The following is a 22,980-nucleotide window of genomic DNA, read 5'->3' on the forward strand; positions in this document are numbered from 1 at the left end:
TGCATAATACTCGTTCTCTTTTCAATATTGAAATATTCTAATCAAACTGTAGAAGATGTCATCAGTAATCAACCAGAAAAACTCTAATTCCCGAAAATCTCCTCATCTGCCACACCTCCCACGGCTCATTGACTTGACAATTTCAATTAAATTCCAAACTGTCTAGCTGGAAAGTCATAGAAACACTGACAGACGGATGGACTTTGCCCAAGGCAATACAATCCTTTGGACTACTCTTAAATTTGTATTGAAATATTTGTTGAACTTATTTAAAGTTTATTTATTCAGTATTTATAGCGTTTTCTTTTATATATTTGCTCTATTTAACTTATTTACAACTCGAATTTGACCTTCTGCTGCTGGCAGCTGTACGTTTATAGCTTGACCAGGACGTGTTAATCTGCCACACTAAGGATTTAGTGGCACCCGCTACACCCTGGCTCCAATCCGGGCGCACTTAAGGAAAAACTTTGCACAGTCGACCACAAAAACACAACACACAGATCGATTTTCTGTCTTGTGCATTTTCTTAACAACACTTTTCCTTTTTATATATATATATAAATTCTTTTTTGTTGTACTACTCTTTTTCTCTCTCGCTCTCTCTTTTCGTTTCGGACTCTGCACATTGCAATTTGGCTGGGGCTTGGACTTGCCAATGCCATTGTTTGAGTTGGGCTAATACGAGCTGAGCTGAGAGCAGAAACTGCCTTAGCCTTCGCCTTTGCTTTTGCCTCTCTCTGCCTGCTGCTACTGCTTCAGCTGCTGTTCTGTAAGAATACAACTGAGATTTCCAAGACGTCCAGCACGTCCGGATCGAGGGGGTGCCAAATGTACCAAGATTAAATATTTGCACGGTCAAAATCATCGACAGCTCGGGGAGCTTTGCCAGCACATGGAATATGCAACTAATCATCTGATGTCTACAGTGCCCCAACATAAATATTTCACATGCTCTCGTGCACAGGCTCTAATGCATTCTGTGCAAATATTCAAGCAGTGTGTGTCTATATGTGTCTGTGTGTGTGTGTGTGTGCACTTGGTAACCCTAGAGTATTTGATCAAATATCTAAAGCAGTTACAACTGTGTCGGGAACATTTATTCCAATAGTTCCCGCATTAACACTGTGGAAAAGCAATGCCAACTTGATTTCAAATTAGTGCTTCAAATTGCTATGCCAAAGTTAATGTAATGTCGAAATGGAAAAAGAAATTTTATTATCGTCTGACTAGCCAAGTCATAGACATCTCAGTGAGAAGTTCCTAAAAAAAATTAAAAATTCTATTAAATTGTGAAACCATTTTTATGAAAATTTTATTACTTTTTGGATTGTAAAGTGGCACGAAGGAAAGAAAATCAAACGATTCCAAACAAAAGCTAAGTGAAATTTATTTATATATTGATATATTTAGAACATATTCAACAAATTCAAAACGAAATTTTCTAGAATTTTTTTATAACCTCTAATTTTACTCAATTTATCAACTGCAACTTTTAGCCCTCTTGAAACAAACTTAATGCAAGAGCTATTTGAACACTGAGCACCAGCTTCATTTAGTTTTTTAAGGATGCTTCCTGTCTCTGACAGCAAATAAAAATCCAAAACTTTTCTCGATGCAATCGAATGGTGTTATGACTCTCACAAAAAGTCGTCAGCAAGTCTGCATGATTTACAATCAGTACAAAAGAAAATAACTATAAACAGGTTGAAGTGAAAGAGGCAGACAGAAAGGGAAAAAAAGGGAGCACAGTCATAGTTAAACGGCTCATTAAACAAGCTGCACACGGCATTTAGTTTTTGCCGCAGGCTTAATTGGCCTCATTAGGTGTACAGGAATTGCGTTGCTCATTTGCGATTAACCTCACGTAGAACATAACTAAAAAAAACAGAAACCTACATGGGGGGGAAAATATAAACAAAATAGAAATTATTAAATAGCCGAAGAGTTCATGCACTAACTGATATATATCTAATATATTTTGGCCAAGAATTTATTTTTCATAGAACTTGTTTTTGACAGATTTTCATGACATTCAATTTTCAATGCACGAATTGTCACAGAACTTTTATTTGACATGAATGACAGTTGAATAGAGATGTACAAATCTCTGTATGTGTGTGATTAAGAATTTATATTTAAGCAAATGTTTTTCTATATTGTGAAGTATATGCACTATAATTATGTAGCTTGTAAATACTCTTAATTTAATTTACCACTTTCATTTTTTTTAATGAATTCAGTGCATGATTTCTATATTTAACTTATGTATAACTGCCTATTGAATGATAATAATAAATAGAAATTCATGAAATTTTCATTGAATGCTAGAGAAATCAAAAATTGCCAACCCAATTTTAGACCACATTTACCTCTCTATAACCTTTTTCTAAGAGTATAAAAAGTAGCTACGTTTTTTTTGCTTCAAATCAGGTCCAAAGTATGCATGCTATCTCACATGCAGTCAGTGGCACTCTTCAATTTGAACAATTTTTGCACACACAGCCGCTGGCATAATCTTTTGTGCTTTTATCAGAGCAGACATTTAGAGGAATTCAGCGCACGGCATTAACCGCATTTGTATTCCGCCAAAGAGCCAGCTAATTTCACGTTGAGTAGAATATATAGCCACTGGCAAAATAATACCAACAAGAGAAAAAGAAGCAGAAGAACCAAATTATACACGTTATGAGTAAGAGGAAGAAAGAAGATATAGCAAATTGGAACAGTGATGTATTAATTACCTTTGCCAAAGGCGCTTGGAAAAGAGTGTTGATAAATGAGGTCAGAAAAGCTAGCAGCAATTAGCAGTGTTTCGAAATGCTCCACATTTCCATCCACATTTTTGTCAATCGGAAAAAAGACTTGTATTTTAAATATACCAACTTTCAATAACGTCTGCCTTCTAACCAGACTTTCCACTTTCAATAAACATCTTTGCCTTTGTCACATTGTTCAACACTGAGTAGCATATTAATTTTAATGTCGGCACACTTCGCCTGCCAAACTAGCCCAAGGTGGTCTATTAAATTTTTATATATTAATACCAGTAACCAAACTCATTTTACATAGCTGAAGCAGCTGCAAATATTCTTTTATGCTGGGTAAAAATGTTTGCATTTTGAGGTTATGAATATCAAAGCTAATCTTCCAGCTGGGCAGTTTTTCTTTATATATAGGAACTTCATCAGCTAGCATGACATTTTTAGATATATTGCCGTTGTTCGGCTCTTAGTTGAATGGAAAGTATTTAAAAGAATACCAATTATTTTATATTTTAAAAGAAATATTTTATAATTTACTTATTGGGTTTTTGAAACATTTTTATTGTATATATTATTGTTATAATTTTAATTATTTTAATTTCCAGTTTTATAAAAACAAATTTATGTATTTAATTTTTTTTTTGTATTTTAAAACCAAATTTCTTATTTAATATTATTGTATTTTTTATTTGTTATTAATTTAATTTATTCAATTTTGTATTTTTAGTGTATTTTATTCGAGCTTTTATTTATATTATATTATTTTTCATGTTAAACAATAATTTATTAAAATATATTCTATTTTTATATGATTTTTATTAAAGTTTTTTTATATTTACGACATTTTTATATTTGTTTACCTATATAATTCATGAGGTTGCTTTTTACCTTTGTTAATGAAATACAAATGTCCACATATATTCAGAAGGTTCAACCCTAGCTTAACTTTCTACATTTATTAAAATTCTTCAACTAGCATAAATTACAGCTGAGAATTTATGCAATCGTTTTTGGCATTTAAGAAGCATTTTGTCAACAGCGAAACGAAGCGAAGCGAAAAGAGAAAAAATTATAAGCAAATGCGATTTAACATATTAAAGCCATAAAACGCTTTGGGCCGCGCTTGCGTTGTGTGCCCCGCCAGGCGGCGCATGCAACATTCGGTGGCAACAAACACCAACCGGAGCCGTGCGAAAAGCGGAGCTCATGCTGACATTGTTTATAAGATTAAAAACGGCAAAACCAACGCAACAAAAAATAAAGTATGAAGTAAAATGTCTGGCTGACTGCCTGGCAGACTTTTCACTCAAGTCTGCCTGGGCACAGCTCTGCCCCCGCACCCAGAAAGTTCCTATAGAAATATGTCACAGCATGTGAAAGTGAGAGACAGCGACAAAAAAACCGAGGTGTAATATCCTGCTTGACAAACACAAAACAAAAGTGCAGAACAATGTGTTGTGAGCGCAGGATGCCAAAAAACCCAAAAAAAAATTATATTGGGGCATGGCAAATGCGAACGCTCTGTAGGTGGTCGCTACCCAGGCAGCTCCTTTGCACTTTCTTCAGCCGTTTCGAGAGCTCTTTATTAAAAAGAAGCGAATATTTATACACGATGATAACTGATGTTCTGCTTGTTGACCAAACTGTCAATTTGGCAGGTCGCAAACAGCGCGTTTCCATCAATCTGCAGCAAGCGCATCGACTTGGCCACGGAACATTTGCTCGTTTGTTTAGACGACTCGTGTCGGTCAATATGCCAAGTTGTCTGTGCCACAAGCAGCAGCAACATTGAGGTCTGGGCATTTGGCTATTGCACTTACCATCCAATCAAGTATAGGTCGTAACTGAAATTTGATACCCAATCCTGCACTGATATACAGTTTTTTTGTATTTATTTAAAAATTATTGAATTAATTAAATATTACTTTAAAATCAAAAGATAGACAAAGCGAAATGTGGGAGCTAAGATTAAACGTTAAGAGAAAGAAATAATATACTTTACCTTTCCTGTACATAGATAATGGATAATGTCTTTTATAGATAAAATAGTTTATCTACATGTTCAAGAGATATAGCCGTGAAAAAGGCAAACCCAATAAATAATATAAACTTTTAATGCCAATTGCTTCAGTGAAGGGAATACACATCCGCTAACAGCCAGCTAAGGGAAGTCAAAGCTGTGGGAGGGCAACAGCCAGTCAATCAGGGGCAGTGCGAGAGGGTTACATCAGCGGGAAGTCAGCTAGTCGGCTAACAATTCAAGCAACCAGTCAGCCAAGCCAGCCAGCCATCTAGTCCATTCATTCAGTCAGTCCCTTCATGTGCTCGGTCGAAATGAAAAAGAATGATGCAAGTCGTAAGTGACGGTGGGTAAAATTGCAAAAATATGAACGACGGCAAATGCATTTAGGAGTGATTCGTTCAGCGTTGCCATTCTGCCAGTGCTGACTTCTCTTAGCACTGATTCTTCACTTGCAGCAACAACAAGAGCAACAGCAAACAGCTCGTTGAGTGTCATATTAATGCCACGTTGAGGCAAATTTAGCGGCGGCGACTGTTTGTCACTTTTGAAGTGCCTGGCGAATTGCTGTTGCGTTTTGATTGAATTTGCCTTTCAGGCGCCAATAAGTTAATTTGTCGCTTAGCAACACTGAAATTTGATTTGAAAAGGAAAATATTTGCTGCTCAACTAGAAGAAGCTGAGAATATTGTCAGACTGCGCAGTGTAGCTAGCCACACATTTATTGGGAAGACTTTAATTTATTGAAAAGCGAAATAAAAATGGAAACGTGGAGCTGTCCTGTATTTCAAGCCTAATTTTTCTGGATGTAAATGATTTGGTCTGTATTTGAAGTTAACTGTATTGAATGAATTTATTATTAACTTGATGGTCAGCTGATATTATCAAAACTATCGTATCAAGGAAGTCTATAGGCTTAGGACATAATTCATGCCTCATTTGCTATCTCTTCCTCAATTAATGCAGATTGAATATGAAAGGTATATATATATATATTTATGAATTGTATTTTTTTATATATAATTATTTATATGGCTAAGAATTAGTAGAGCCACTTGAGCCTACTAGAAGAATATTGTGAAATTTATAAAAGGAATAAAGACTTTATTACAAATATTTAAAAAGACATCAGGAATCATTGGCTTTTTGATGAAATAAATATTTTATTTTATGTCTTAGAGAAGCCAGCTGGAGCTTTTAGATGCAATGCCTAAGAAGAATTTGGATGATTAACTAGATATATTCTAATCATGTTCAGATACATATAAAAAGAAATGCAAACATATATAATTTATTTATAATTTATTACTGCCTTCTGCGTATTCCGCCACATATGCCCCATCAAACAACCTTTCCAGGGTATACAAATGGATAATCTTGTTTATGGCCTTCAGTTTGAGGGCGTATTTTAAAAAGACTTAATGCACATTGAGTTTGTTCAATTGCACAAATTTGCATTTGCATTCGGATTCGCATTGAATTAATCATGCACTCTCACGCCCACTGTCAAACGCCCACTCATTTCCGTTTTGGCAGTCGTTAAAACTCAGTTATCGACTGCTGCAACTTTTCACTCAGTCCTGAGCGCAGTATTCATTTAGTATGGTTTGGCTTCCGTTTTCTCAAGCTAGCATTAAAAAAGAAGACGGCAACATTTTTAGTTAATATGCAGAGCAAATCAAAGCGAAAAGGCAAATTAAATTTCTCTCGTTTTGCTGTTTTTTTTTTCTATCGCAACGACATTTATTCCCCTGTGGGTAATGAGATTTAAAGGCATCTCTCAAAGGGCAGGCATAAATAAATTGCGCTGAGAATGCAGCAGTCACAGGAAGCAGCATAACATCATACGTCAAATACGTGCACCGAAATGCCGAATGGAAATTCTCAATTGTGCCTTACTCACAGTTGCAGCTGAAGCAGCATTTAAGTAGCTATCAGTTGCTGCTGCAGCTAAATTATGTGCAGCAAGCTGAGAGCAGGAAAATGAAAAGAATTGTTAATGCACTTTGCTTTATGAATTCAATAAATTATTAAATTGAATTATTTAAAAGGATTTTCAAAAATGATTTACATAAAAAATAAGTTTTTAGTTAATTTAAAAATACAATGTAATATTTATAATAATTGCAAATTGTAAAATTAGATCTGTCGCCTACTATAATTGGGAAGCCATTTTCAACAGAATAAAGACAGGTAAGGCGCTGTGGCCAACGAGTAAACGCCGTATACCCCCCTTCGGAGCAAGTCCAAGTCCACCAAGATATGTAGAACAATTCTTCCTTCGTCGAGCTGATTGGTGGCCTTGCCAAATGATATTTTCCGCTTGTGCTTTAGCTTCGTTTGACTCTTGAGTGGACCTCCAGCAGTATTCACCTATACACTGCTTTCAAAATATCCAAACAGCCTTTCTTCAATAATAAATAAGCTAAATACAATTCATTCAAATAAGCGAATGTAGGACATGGTAATCGTACACAAATATCCTCATCAAGACATTACTCAGTAATTCGCTCTCCAACAAGGATTCAACTAAACCAACTCATTTCACTATCGCTGGCTACGTGAGGTAAGCCCAGCAGTTCTAAGAAGTATCTTTGGGCAGTTATTTTCTAGTTTTCCTATCCAAGCAGAACTATGATAAGAGCCAGCAATTGATTCATTATCTTGCATCCATTTCGGTTTCAATTGGCCATGCAAGAAAAAACCTACAGTTGCTAAAGCAATTGCAATTGCAATTTCAGCTTCCAGCTGAATTTATGTTTTCCACTTCGTCCCCCGTTTCCATATCCAACTTTGTTGTCAAAATATATAAACTAATTTGCGTGTTGGTTTTGTCACGCGTTTGCATCCATCAGCGTGAAAACTGTCAGAATTTTGGACACAAATACTGACAGCGGGCAGGCAAGCGAGGCTGAGCGTGGCAGTGTGGGAGCTTGAGCTGCAAAAGGCAGAAAAATATTTTTCCATTGCATTAGAGTCGAAAATAGCAGAATAGCGCAGCCAAAGCCAATGTCAGACATGTGAATGTCGCGCGCTGGCCAGCAGCGCGCTGATGCACTAATTACAAACATGTCAGCAGTGGCTGCTGCTGCTGCCGGGTCACGGCAATAGGTCGATGACGTCGCACATATCTGGTCAACGGCAGACGGTGGGTGTGGAGTAGTCGGATTCCACTCATCATAATCAACGCGATGCTGGAAACTTGACTTCATTTCGCTGGCAACTTTTGGTCTGCTGGCGGCTTCGCACTGGTCCAGCTGTAATTTGGCAGCACATTTTGCCAACATGAAATTTGATTTTGACACACACACACACACACACAGTGACAGTGTGTTGGATAATTATGATTCATGTAGAGAGAGAGGAGAGCTTGCTTGGTTCGTTGAACCTTCCAGTCTTAACACCAGTACAATGGCAAGCAGCTGCCTTTTGTTTGACATGCTCGCCAAAAAGGACACAGAACAATTGTAGTTTAGAATTTATTAAGTGCTTCCTGCTAAGGCAGTCAAGAAGATGAGCTGCCAGGATGCACTTACAACTGTTGCCACAGGCTTTTAACTCCATACATATCGTGCCTCCCTCTCCCATCTCTATGTATCCATCATGATTTGTATGTTTGTGCATTTATGCTGCTCATATTTTAGCCAAAGTTCGTCCTTCCTGTCATGTTGCTTGGCTAGCTCCACTCGTACTACGAAGTGCACTTAATGCAAATGCCTAGTCTTTTAATTGAGACACTCTTGCGTGTCAGATATCTGCCATTACAAGTTCTAGCCCACAAACATTCGCTGCTTGCTGTCCACTTTACATCGCCGAGAACTTCAAACTTCGTTGCTCAGACACAATTTAATTAAAATTCATATCGTATTTAGTAATTCGTAACTTTAATATCATTGATAAGCTAGTTGAATCTGTCAGCTTTGAACTCAAATATAAAACTGGTTGTGACTAGCTTGAAGCTGCTTTTATGAAACCAGAATCGGTTTACCGACAGCTAAATTGCTTGACTAATTGAATATGTGCAATTGAAAAGTGAATCACAAAGCGCTTTAGTTGGTTGTGACTGACCACAAAATTCCCTACGCCATGGCCGTGGATAATTGGTTGAGGTATGAAAAAAGTATTAATAGATATATATTTGGTCCCGATCATAATTTACACAAGGGGAACAAGAACTACAAAAATGAGACTACTTGGTTTTTAGTCAGGAGAATATGATCTGAACCGTCGTTCTTCCTATGAGTAGTACACGAACATCTGATTTGAAACATGAGCTGAGAAAAATTGGCATGGATAGATGGATATATGGGTGGAAACATGGAAAGACAAAGTGGATAAATGGGAATATGGATTTATGGTAAAATGGAGAATTGGATAGATGTTAATATGGATAGATGGTAATATGGAGAGATGAGACAGAAAATATGGATGCATAGATGCATAGATGCATAGATGCATAGATAGGTACTAATGTGGAGAGACGGATAGAAGTTAATGTGAATAGATGGTAATATGGATAACTGCATAGATAGTTATAATGGATGATAGATGGATGAATGGTAATATGGATTGATGAATAGATGGTAATATGGAGATACATAGACGGCAATATGGATAGGTGGTAATATATATATAAATATATATAAATGGAGAGATAGTAAAATAGTAACATGTAGAGATGGATAAATGATATGGATTGGTGAGTAAATGGTAATGATTGATTATAATATGGTTAATGATTGATTATATAATATGATAGAGATGGAAATATGGGTAGATGCGTTAGATGGTAACATATAAAAATGAATAGATAGATGGTAATATGGAGATAAAGATAGAAGGTAATATGGAGATATGGACAGATGGTGATGTGAGGATAGCTGAATATATGGTAATATGGAGAGATTGAGTGGTGGTAATTTGGAGAGATGGATAGACGCTAATATGGAGATATGATACTTTGGTAATATAAATAGATGGATAAATGGTAATAAGGATAGATGGATAAAAGGCAGTATAGGAAAATAAATGGTAATATGGAGAGACGTAAATATAATATGGTAATATGTATAGATGGTAGTATGTATATAGATGGTAGTATGGATAGATGGTAAAGTGGAGAGATGGATAAATGGTAATATGGAAATACATAGATGGCAATATGGGATATATGGTAATATAGAGAGATTGATAGATGGCAATATGGGTTGGTGGTAATATGAATAGATGGATAAATGGTAATATGGATAGATGGATAAATGGTAATATGGATAGATGGATAAATGGTAATATGGATAGATGGATAAATGGTAATATGGATAGATGGATAAATGGTAATATGGATAGATGGATAAATGGTAATATGGATAGATGGATAGTTGGTAATATGAATATATGGTTATATGAAGAGATGGTAGATGGTAAAATGGAGATGCACTGATGGCGGTATGGATAGGTGGTAATATGGAGAGATGTTACTTTGGTCATATGGATAGATGAATAAATGGTAATATGGATAGATGGATAAAAGGCAATATAGAAAAATAAATGGTAATATGGAGAGACGTTAATATGAGTGGATGGTAATATGGTAATATGTATAGATGGTAGTATGGATAGATGGTAATGTGGAGAGATGGATAAATGGTAATATGGGTAGATGGATAAATGGTAATATGGATAGATATGGCTATATGACGAAATGGTAGATAATATGGAGATGCACAGATGGCGGTATGGATAGGTGGTAAGATGTAGAGATGATACTTTGGTCGTACTTTGGGTCATACTATACTTTGGTCATGGATAGATGAATAAATGCTTATATGGATAGATGGATAGATGGATAGATTGTAATGTCAAGAGATGGATAGATGGTAAAATGGTAATATGGGGAGATGGTAGTGTGGATAGATGGATAGCTTGTAAATATGAAGGAATGGATAGATCGTAATGTAGAGAGGATAGATGTGGAGAGATGAATAGATGATAATGTGGATATATAATAATGTGGATAAATGGATAGATTATGGAGAGTTGATAATATGGGGAGATGTAGATGGTAATGTGGACAGATGGATAGATTTTAATATGAAGGAATGTATAGATGGTAATGTGGAGAGGTTAGATATGGAGAGATGAATAGATGATAATGTGGATTGCTGATAATGTGGATAGACGGATAGATGATAATGTGGTTAAATGTATAGATGGTAATGCGGATAAATGGATAGATTGTTATATGGATCGATGAATAGATGGTAATATGGAGAGATGGATAGATTGCCTTTTTCCGAGTTGTATGAATGATTCCGTCCTGTTTTCCCATTTTCGGTGGACTTACGCCAAATAAGAGCAAATATCAAATGGAAAATATCAAATTAAAATTGCTTTATTGAACCTCGCTTCTAAACAATGTGTTTATGCAAAGGCCACTAAAATTCAATACAAAATGTGCGCGTTTCACGGCAACTTTCATGAAAGGCAAATATAATAATTATTCAAATTATAGGCACAATTGCACACTTTTTGAAGGTCTGTGTGTGAAAACAAGAGTTTTCAATTAGAGTGCGAAACTGAAATTAATTAGAAATTTCTCTAAGAGGCGAGTGTGATTGTTTTTAATTTTTTTATTTTGATTAAGAGCGTAGGCACTCTGCCCTCTCACCTAATTAGTTGTCATTCTGAATATGTGGACATTTGTTATATCGAAATGGAGCGACAGCAGTTACAGTGCAGCAGCAGCGGCAGCCTTTGGGCGCACACGTTTTGTGTTTAAATATTTATGGAAACTATACATGACAAAAGTTGCAGCCCACGTTTCCGTCTGGTTTGTTTTCATTTCACAGTTTTGTTTGCCTATTTTGCATATATTTCTTTCTCTCTGTGTGTGTGTGTGTGTGTGTGTGTGTGAGCCATGTTAAATTAGTTTAGAAATTGTTGCCGCCATAAATATATTTGCATTTTCGTCGGACCAACAATCTGTGAATCTGTGGCATATGCACACAATATGTTTGCCGACCCAACTCATTGTGTGCGGCTTGTAATTATGTTGAAGCTCTACTTGGCCAGCAGAATATCTCAACTCCTCTCCCCAAGGGTCAGCAGACCGAATGCCAAAACATTACCAAAGTCTTGCGAATTAATATAAAACTTCAAATCAACTATTCGAAATTTACATTTTTGGCAGAGAGAAATGCCAAATTAAATATAACCTTATTTGATTTAAGCCCTAAGCATATTTAATATATATTTTATATATATATTTCTCATTTTATAATTTATTTGAAGATATTCAGCATGTTTATTCAATGGACAATTGCCCTGAGCCTTTGATACAAAATTTATATTGATATAAATCAATATTATATAAAGAAATATATTATAAATATCCTGAACTTGTTCTTTTTAGTTTTAATGTAAATTAATGAAAACCAAAAATAAATTAAAATATTTAATTATTAAATTTGGTTACTTTTGGTAGAGCTGCTTCTATTTATAGGGAAAATGTATATTTAAATATTATTTATAAAATATATAATATACATTATTAGCATGTTTATAATTTAAAAATCCCATAATTTTCTATATAAATAAATTTCTATATTTTCACATTGCATTCTCAAGGTCAGGATTTCTTTCAAATAAATTTAACTTTGATATATTTTTACTCGACTATTTGCGATAAGAATTTGCCTTTTCACATTCTCAAGTGCACAAGATCTATGCACAAAGCTGCCTCTCGTAAATACGCTCCATTAAGTGCAACATTTCGAAGTAGTTGCTGCACAATCGCACCAGCAATCGAGTGCGTGCTGCACCAACGCCAAACGCCCAATGCTGCTGTATGCAACAAGTTAAATTTTTCCTGCGCTCTTATGCAATTATTTCTGAACAGAAGTTCACACGCAACTTTGACTTCTGCCGCCTTCGTGACAACTGTAGTGTTTGCTCCACTGTTCTTTGGGCTTCTTATTTGCGCGTTGCCATTTCACGTGGCTGCCCGCTGGAAAGCGTTTGCCAACGGATTTGTCACGTGCCATTTGCGGGATTGTTTTCACGCTGCTTTGCCTAGGAGTGCTGGATTTACAAAGGAGTTAGCTCTGCTTACTATATATAAATATATGTGTGTATATATATATATGTATATATATTTATATATATGGAATGGAATTTGAGTTGTCTGATAAGCGATTGCATTGGTCGGCAGTAACGTGTTAATATTTCCGTACAGTGTGCATTTAGTGTGGGCTAAGCGCATTCCAAGCAAGTTTCATAGATAAATAAATTGTAAAAATAAATTAGTTTTAAAGCTATATTTTTTTTACTAGTTGGTATATATTTCAATTTTTTAATTATTCTGAGTGAATTTTTCATTCCAATAATATTTTGAATTTCACATTTTTTTAATATTACTGTATGCCCACAATTATTGTTTATTAAAAATTATTTTATTTGCATTTATTATATTGTTAAATGAAAGAAAAAATCACTGCTATACAAATAAATTTTTTGCTTAACATAAATTAAGTTTTATATTCAAATAAAATGTAAAGCAATAAAATTTCTTTTATATTTAGGCAGCTGCAACAGCTTTTCCATAACTCGTTGAAACTCACCACAGCTATAACAATTCCCCTTTTGGTTGTCGATAAAGCAGTTTACCCCACTTTCTCTCTTTCATGTCTAAATTCAACGCATGTTCAGCCCCTTCAGCTCAGAGTATTCACCACAAATGCATGCCCCTCAGCTCAAGGAACACACCTCATACAAACAGAACCCCTCACAAGAATCTCTGCTATTTGCCGGCAAACACCTGTTGCATGTCTAGCGTAACAATTTCACCTTTACCTTCGTAATACGAACGAGGCACATTCATTCCGGTCTCCTCCTCTGCTGAGCAAACATGCGCAAAGAGTGTGCATTAAGCCGATTCGAGTCGCATTTTCGGTCAACAAATTTATTTGCTCGATGCACGAAATTGGTTTGAAACGATTCACTGCCAAGTGCTTCACATCAATGCAACAATTCTGAGAACCCAAACAAAATAAATTACAATAAAAGCTTGATATAGTTAACTGCTATCTAATTTACTATTTACACCTTTTACAATACCTTCTGAGCTCGCAACGCATCAGGTGTTCTGCCATTACATTTTTTTCTTCTTATACTTCAGACTTCGTTTACCTTTGTTTTTTACGCTCGTTTCAACTGCATTCAAATTCATGTTTATTTCGGCTGAGCTATGAAATTTGAGCTTAAATTAAGCTCGCAAATATTGAATTTTAAGCCAGGCAAGGCAGCAGCAAATCTGTTTCTATTTGTGTCAATAGTATTAACTAAGAGTTGAGTAAATTGATGGACGAATTCAATGAACAAGGAAATTTTCTAAAAATTGATTGAAAAATAGTAACAAATTGTTATGAAATAAGTCTAGACAGGTGCAAAAGAGGAATGATAATAGAAGCGTTCAGAAGTGGGAATATCCGAAAATAGCGATCTGATATATAAAGCTAGATTTCTGATTTCAGATATGAATGTCAGCCAGTTTGGATAGAATAGTCATATTGACCTTCATTAATTTAACAATATTTTATCGTTATGTAAATGCTGCAGATCGGGGCTTATCAGAGATATAGATCTCAATATATGTCCCATATAATAAATTCTTTATCTATACGTTCATACACTCACCCACACTCATACATACAGTTATACAATGGTACACTTATACACAAATCTTATACACACTTCTTATACACTTATACACTTCTTATACGCACTTATACACCCTTCTTATACACTTATACCCACTTCTTATACCCACTTATACCCACTTCTTATACCCACTTCTTATACCCACTTCTTATACCCACTTCTTATACACACTTCTTATACACACTTCTTATACACACTTCTTATACACACTTCTTATACACACTTCTTATACACACTTCTTATACACACTTCTTATACACACTTCTTATACACACTTCTTATACACACTTCTTATACACACTTCTTATACACACTTCTTATACACACTTCTTATACACACTTCTTATACACACTTCTTATACACACTTCTTATACACACTTCTTATACACACTTCTTATACACTCTTCTTATACACTCTTCTTATACACTCTTCTTATACACTCTTCTTATACACTCTTCTTATACACTCTTCTTATACACTCTTCTTATACACTCAACTCATTTACTCACACTCGCCAAATTTATCCGACTGATAATACAATTGTTAAAGCCGAGCCTCACTCTATGGAATAGTTCTCTTTCAACCGAATTTCTTTCATTTAACAAAAAGTTTATTTAAAACAACTTTTTTCCAATGCATATTTTGGTTTTTTGCTGCCAACTAATGCAATAACATTCAATGGTCAAATACAGTTATTATTGTGCGATCTGTTTTTTTCGTTTAATTTTTGCTTGGCTCATTCATTGGTTTTCCGTTATTGAGCTGGTTTTTGTGCGTTGCAGCGACGTTGTTTACTTTTGCGACTTGTTTTTGGTACATTTTTATAGAGTACATAAAAGCTTTTGGCCGGGACGCGACTCTTGGCCAAACACGACCATTGCCATATACGTTGGGCTTATTTCGATTATTTTTTATACATTTCTATAATTCGCATTTAAATACGAAATGGGCTCTAGCTGCTGCTTTGCTTTTGTCCTTTTCTGTTTGCCATTGTTTTCATTTACCAATTAATGGACATATTGTTTGGAATATACCTTTAAACAAAACCATATCAAATTTAATTTTTGTCAATTACGTTTTTTTTTATTTTTTTGGTGGTTTTGATTTTTTTTTTGTTTTTGTTGTTTTTGCACATTACAAAGTTATCGGTTTGTGGCATTTTCAATTAATGTCATTGCGTGTTTTCAATTTGTTTAAATCCAATTTGCAATTTGCAATGTTAAGCAAATGTGTTTGTGGTTTTTATTTAGCTCGATTTTTCTTTTGCGCTTCTCCATTTAAATAGCTTTGGCGGCGATATCAGCGAAAAAACGAACGTCAATTAATATTAATATTCATAGAGCTTATAGAGCTTATTTTCGAGTTGTACTGCGCGCTTGTGGAATGGTCTTAATCAAGGCAATTAATGTTGTCTATATAACATTAATTGAATTACTATTTTTTTTAAGATTTAATTCTATTTCAGTTGACTGAACCAATGCAGCATACTTTAACCTGCAGAGGTATTTTGCATAGAAATTTGATTAGCTGAATCACTTCACTGCATATAAATCTATTAAGTACCCTTGCTTCATTAAGCTTTCATCATTGTGACCTAGTTTAAAACTTTCCAACTGTGAACATTAAATGACTTTATTTACAACAAACTTGGTAGAATATGAATCCAAATATACACTTAGGAGCTAACTGACTTAAGCTTTTGAAGTTTTTGCTTGTAAGTTATGCTGAGCTTTAAGCTTAATTTAATGAACTTGAATGCATTTTATCAAAGCAGCCCTGTATTTAGATTCTTCTGGATTTTTGAGAAGCTTTGACGCTTAAATCTAAATGCTTTTGATTTGACCTTGGTCAACTAACAAATCAAACCACAACTTTAAGCTTTCTTTAAACTGAAAATTACTGGGCTTCCCTACTATCTTCCTCATATATTAAAGTATTCATTTGTGCCCCTATGTTTCTACACTTTTTCCATAATTTAAGTTTTGACCTTGCTTTAGCATAACCAAACTATATGAGATACTCAAATACTCGTGCTTCTCTTGTTAGACTAATTAATTAACCTAGCAGTGCAAGCCCTTTACCCTTCGTCTGCTAATTAAAAACGCAATAAATCATCGAACAAATTTTGGGTGAACGTAGAATTATTCAAGTAAGGCAAAAAGAAAGGGAAAACTATTGAACGACCCGAAGAGCAACGGAGTCATAAGAAATGGGAGGGTGCAGGTGGTGGGGACTTCGCTGTTCAGTCTGAAAGGCGCGCCGCCAGTGTTGTAATCGTGATCATAATAATCCTAATAATAATAATGGCCATTAGGGAAACGTTGAACCGGCAAACCATTTTGGCCATTGAATACAAGTCGTGCGGAAATTATTCATTATAAATGTGGAGTACAAGCTGAAAGTGTAGGGTGAGGGCAGGTGAGAGGGAGGGGATAGTAAGCGCCAAGTGCTTGGGGAACCTGCACCCAAAAAGCCAGCAAATCAATTCACAAAAACGTGCGCAACGATTCGCCTTGAATGCATTGCATAAGCGAAAGCGAAGCGAACAGGGGTGAGAGAGTGGGAGGGAGTCAGTCGAGTCGAAGGAGCTCGGGTCGCAAATGTGGGCCATGGCAGCGAGTTTTTGCTGGTTGCGGCATGCAAAACTATTTGCGGAATTTGAACGGCTGACAATTCGAGCAGCGAAACGCGTGTCTATATCGTATTACAGGCAAATATATATTCGAGCTTAATGAATTTAATGCCAAAAGCAGCGAAATAAACCGAATTAAATGGCCAACAATGTGAACAAGTTTAAGCTAAGAGAAGAGCAGGGCTTGGGCAACAGTTTAGCAAATTATACGCAGCACAAGTCAGGATTATCACTTCAGCAGTTCCTGCAAACATGAAGCAGAAGGATGCAGTCAAGTGAGAGCAGCGCGGAAAGCGAACAAGTTAAAGAAATAAAGAAAAGCCAGGCGAAATGGTAAAATGAGAGGCAAACAAAAAAAATAGAAAATGAAATAAAATAAAATAAAATTCCACACTAAATCGTTGTAAGCGTGTTAAAAGAGAGAAATGACCAGCTACGCCCACTGTTACAAGGCATGGCTTTTCATCCTTGGCACATGACAACTTGTGTGTGTGTGTGCAGTCGAAGGACATGCTCAGCTCTTCCTTGCGTTATCATCATCAACATCATCAGCAACATCATCATTATTCGACCAGGCCTCCAGCTCTCCACTTCATCCAAAGGCCACTTGTCAATGGGAGCGAAGCTGTTGCTTAAAGTTTTTTTTTTTTACATTTCTCTGCTCTTTTTTTATATTTTACTTCCTATTTTCATGCGCTTTTGATATTATACTCATTTCTCTTCTATTTGCCTATCATTATCTGTTTAATGCTTAAAATGCTTATTTAATTTCTAGCATATTGTCCTTCGCCAAGAAATGCTCAACAATTTTCCTTTCTACTTTTTCTTTCTTATTGTTACTTCTTCTTCTTCTATTGAAATTTTTATTTAAATTCAGAACAATTTTAATAGAATAAATTCCAGCTCTCCCTTGGCTTGTTTTTTGCTTGTCTTGACATACGTTAAATGTTTAAGCCCCTTGACAGACGATCATAGATGAAACAAAGTTTTTGTGCCCTGAACACATTGATAATGAAATAAATCAAATTTTAAGTATATGCTCATGTATACCATAGGGTGTAAAAGTCTATCCTTATCGACACAAATCGATAGTTTAGCTTCGCTTTTTAAACGCTTATTTTGGGGACTTCAGTATGGGTTTCTATTTTGGATTTTAGAAACAATTGTTTTGTAAGCTGCACTTTCATTTTGTATACCAAACGCATGCTCAGTAGTAGATCTCATTTCCTGAATATCGATTAATATCGATTATGTAATTTTGAATTCTTCTTTCTCTTCCCCTCATTCATATAAAACTAAAGACTTGGGGCCTCGCAAATACATCTGAATATAATAATTAAATGATGATTAAACCATAAACACTGAATGAAGTCGTTTGTAGAAGTATTAGAGAGTAGAGTAGAGTAGAACTATTATCAGATGTCCTTTAAAAATTATGCAGCTTTTAGGTTCACATTCCAAGTTCTTCCTATTGTCATGTGCTATACTTCCAAAACCTCTACAGTGTGCTTTCAACAATAAAAGCTGCCTTTCAGACTCTATATTCAGAAGCTTCCCACTTAAGACTTTCATGCAATTCAACCGATATCTTACTGGCTGAACCATCTTACAGCTAATTTCTTTCAAGATACTCCCGTAAAATAGTCGTATAAGTTATCTACACTATTCAGAGCTGCTGTCAACAGTTTTTTTAGCATGCTAAGATTTTAATAGTACATAAAGTGCTACCTGCCCTGCCCTGATTGATCGCATTTGTACCCCATCAACTGCCCGCCTCGCCGATAAACACTGCAACTGTATTGCAATTGCGAGTGGCAGGAAACTTTGTAGCTGGCTTTTTATGCCCACAATAACCGCAACAAAAAAACTTTTTAGTCCACTTGACTCAAAATGCGCTGTGCCACACAGACTTTACAAGCGCAACACAGTGGGGCTCAGCCAACTGATTGAATCGCTGCTAGAAAAGGAGAGGGGTGCGGGGTCGGTCTGACCGGGCACAATTCAATTGAATTCAAAGTGTTTTTGCACTTAAAAGTTTAAACTTTAATCCTTCAATAATATTATGGCTAAAGTGCAAAGTTTAAGCTGCACGAGCCAGCAGCAGCAGCAGCAGCAGCAGCAACGGCAGCAGCTGATGACCTCCTACCTCTACCCATTCACCCCACCTGTTAGCCATGCCCTCGCATAGCCATGCACAGCAGGTGAGCAGGCAGACAGGCAGGCAGTCAGCTTTCAATTATAGGTAAAACGCATCGATTTGTGGCCTGTGGTCATGGAAAAGGCGCGCGCACAAATTGCCGCTCGGCTCATTGGCCAAGTTTAGAGCAGCTTTTAGCATAATTTGCATTATTAAATCCCTTACAACAGTTCCCTGCACATACCACAATTGCCTAGTATTAACGCATGTAATTATGTAGGCTCAAGCAGCAAGCCATATTTCGGCATTTAAGGCATTTCAATTTGCAACGATTTTCGGTGCGTTCCTTCTCCTGCCCGATATCAAAAAATTCGTTTACCCGAAATCTCCGCTGTCACGTTGCGAATCCATTCAATGGCATAATTAGCTAATTGATATCAATTGCTGTGTCGCGGTTTCTTCCGTGGTTATCAATATACATATTGGTTTCATATATGTATATTCGTTATATATATTGGCTTCAAATATATATAACAAAAAGTGGTTTGCTGCTGGTTGCGCGCATTTTAAGTGACATAGCTTTTTGCGGCTTTGCTGCTTCAGCTGAGAACGATTCTATTTACTAAATTTATGTGAAGCTTTAAGTAATTTAATTGATAAGAGGATAGCACGCTTAGCAGTTAGAATCGAATAGAGTGGGTCGGATATACAGGATGATGGGAAAGTTCAGCTTTGAGGCATTAAGGGAAGAGAGTTAACCTATTGACGCTCAATAGAACCAAGAAGAATTTTTGAATGCAAACAATTTAAGCGTAAGGTCCCACTCAGCTTCGTGTCAGCTTTACTTTTAGGTTCGATGAACAAAAATATGGCATCTAAACGTCCGTGCGCTTCGAGCGCTGAACCAAAGAGATCGATCCTTATGTGAAGTAGTCGCAATTCTCCATGTTTAGTTGCTTACTCTCAGCACTCTCAAATGTATATACCCTATATACATATGACAGCGCCAGCTGAGGTAAAACTGTTCTAAAGCAGCGAGAGAAGCCAAGCCTTGATGAAAGGTACATAAATGAAATATGAATAAAATATAATTGGAATTTTTGCTTAGTAAACATTCTTCTGCCACTAAATACAGTGAATTATATTTATTAAAAATTCACTTTTTCGATTACATAGAAAAGTTTGTCCCTATATTGATTAATAGAACTGATTCTAAACCTGAAGTTAGCATTGAGCGGCTTAATGATTCTTAAGAATTTGGCTCTTCTTACATTGCAGCAGAAAACAGCTTACGCTAAGGGAAAACTGCAATGAAAATGAATAAATCTAAATTAGATTACACTCCTCTTCGAGTACCTGACAATGCTCATAGTTGCGGGAGAATCTTTAATCCATAGCGCTACTCCTTGGCTTTCAGATAAAAATATCTCATATTTAATATATTTCATCAATATATACTTGAAGTACCCAATTACTTAGGTTAGGTTACTTGTAAGACAAAGGACTCCATACAGGAGCTATAAATTTGCTTATCTAAGGCAGCTAAACGTCTTCTACTATTTCTACAATGTGATTTGAGACACAGAAACATGTATTGCTAAGCAGAAACTTTGAGTGAAACCCATCAGCTATCCAGAGCAAATTTTCATAATTCGTATTTTAGCAATTTTATTATGATTTTCTTGCTTTGAACAGAATTTCTCATATTTAAAGAGAAATTTTCTCACTTAGCAATTTCAGCAGTTCTTTTTACTCCTCTTTAGAATTTTAAACAAATTGAAGTCAATTAGTTAAGGACTTTATGAATAAATTGGAGCCAATAGGTAGGCAGGCAGGCAGGCAGGCCAGTCGTAGCCTAAGCAAAGGCAAACTCAATAACCACAATTGTGGACTGGTTGATGCAACAACACAGCTAGTTGCAGCAAAGTTGCAGCAACTTGTTTTCACGCATCCAAGTACAGATTCTGGCCAAAATAGCAAGCAAATTGACAGCTTTGTTTCAGGCAACTGCCTTGCCCAAGGTGTATTGCCTTGTTGTGTCTGTGTGGGTGCGTGTGTCTGGCTAATCAAATGCTTTGCTTTGAGGCAGTGTTTACGGTTACGGTTACCTCAACTAAACCAAGTGTAAGCTGGTATTTCACTTGCTGCTGCTGCCGGGGGTCGGCCTAAAAGCAGGCAACAGTCTTTGGCCTTGCTTCTGCTTCCCTGGCAGGCATTGCTGATGCTTCTTCGATTGCTGCTACTGTCTGGGCTAATCAAAAAGCAAAAATGCTAAAATCGTCTTTGTCATCATATGTCCTAACACCCGCCGCCCATCAACTCGAAAGAGCCTTGTAAATTTGCATAGGCGTTGATTTTGGGCCGTAACGCACAAGGACGAAAGGCACGCACAGCGTTTATATAAAGGTGTGTATCAATGTGTGTGTGTGTGTGGGTGTGTGTGCCTTGATGCTGGGCGCATCAATCAAAGGATTACATATCGAAAGTTGAAAGGCGCCTTAAAAAAAAAAAGAAACGAAAAAGACCGAAGCCTCAGGTAGAGACTCCGGAATGCCATTTGAATGCAAAATATAACAGCGCACGTCTGCCTATGCTATATAGCTATATAGCTCCACGCTCTGATAAAATGTCAAAAGTTGTTCATGTACATGAAATTTAAAGCATTCTTTTGCATATGAGAGCTGCCGCCTCTGCCCATGTGATACATCAATCACCGAAAATGGAAAAAACTCCACTGAGCTAATGAGCGTTGGCAGTTGTCAAGTGGCTGTGCGGGGGCGCGGTATTGTTAACATGCCTCATGGAAAAAACCGCAATAAAATTGAGCGTTGAAGCATTAATTAAAATGTTGACATGTGATGCAAAAAAAGATTCAAATATATATATATATATATATATATATATAAATTTATAAATATATATATCCATAAAGCCAAATAACAATTTTATGAAGAAATAACATTTGCTTTTGAAAAACTTCCAAATATAGCCATAAATTGTATAATAAATCGGATTTTTTATTTTGAAGTGAGCAACTGCATATGAAATATGCAAATAAAGCCACGTGCAATAAAAATATGCGATCAACGTGAACTGAAAGCCAAAATACAAATGAAATTATTGAGTAGCGAAACAAAGTAAACAAAAATATTAAGAAAATTATGGATTTTTGAATGCATGTATGCAAATATAATAAGATATAGTGAACTTAATGTCGGTAAATTTAATAAGCGAAAGTTAGCTGCTCTTTGATTGCTAGACTATATATGAGAGAGGACTGAAGAGATGTAATGATTATTTTACCTTGACGGCAAATCAATACAGAAAAATGTAATAATAGTTTATTTGTTCATTGTTATCATGAGGATAAATTTACATTTCAAATAAAGTTAATTGCCATGCGAATAAATTAAAGAAATTAGCAAATGAGTACAATATACTCCAGTACAAATATCCCTTCCTTGCGAATAAAATAATAAATTCAAATTAAATTAATAAATTAAATCTGATAATCTTCATGTTCACAGATTTATAATCCCAATTATTGAAAGCGTTTTCGACCACAAATCGTTAGTGACAAATTTGTATGGTGTGCGTGTGTGAGCATAATTACTTTCAATGCAGAGTCGTATGCAAGGCAACGATACTCTACTTCTTCCACTTCTTGAGCCAGAACACGTCGAAATGTTCGGGGCAGCAGTTGCCAG

General features: G+C 35.8%; 1 protein-coding gene across 1 annotated transcript in view; it reads left to right on the forward strand.

Moving 5' to 3' along the window:
• Window positions 1–5,746: 5,746 nt before the first annotated feature.
• The window catches only part of LOC111600343 (voltage-dependent calcium channel subunit alpha-2/delta-3), a 71,259-nt gene continuing 54,025 nt past the window's right edge, over window positions 5,747–22,980 (forward strand). The window contains exon 1 of the mRNA XM_030224697.1: window positions 5,747–5,765. The gene's annotated coding sequence lies outside the window, so the exon portion shown is untranslated. The remainder of the gene's footprint in view (window positions 5,766–22,980) is intronic.

The sequence above is a fragment of the Drosophila hydei genome, unplaced genomic scaffold (genome assembly GCF_003285905.1).
Source record: "Drosophila hydei strain 15085-1641.00,03,60 unplaced genomic scaffold, DhydRS2 tig00008116-arrow-pilon, whole genome shotgun sequence".
Lineage (NCBI taxonomy): Eukaryota > Metazoa > Arthropoda > Insecta > Diptera > Drosophilidae > Drosophila > Drosophila hydei.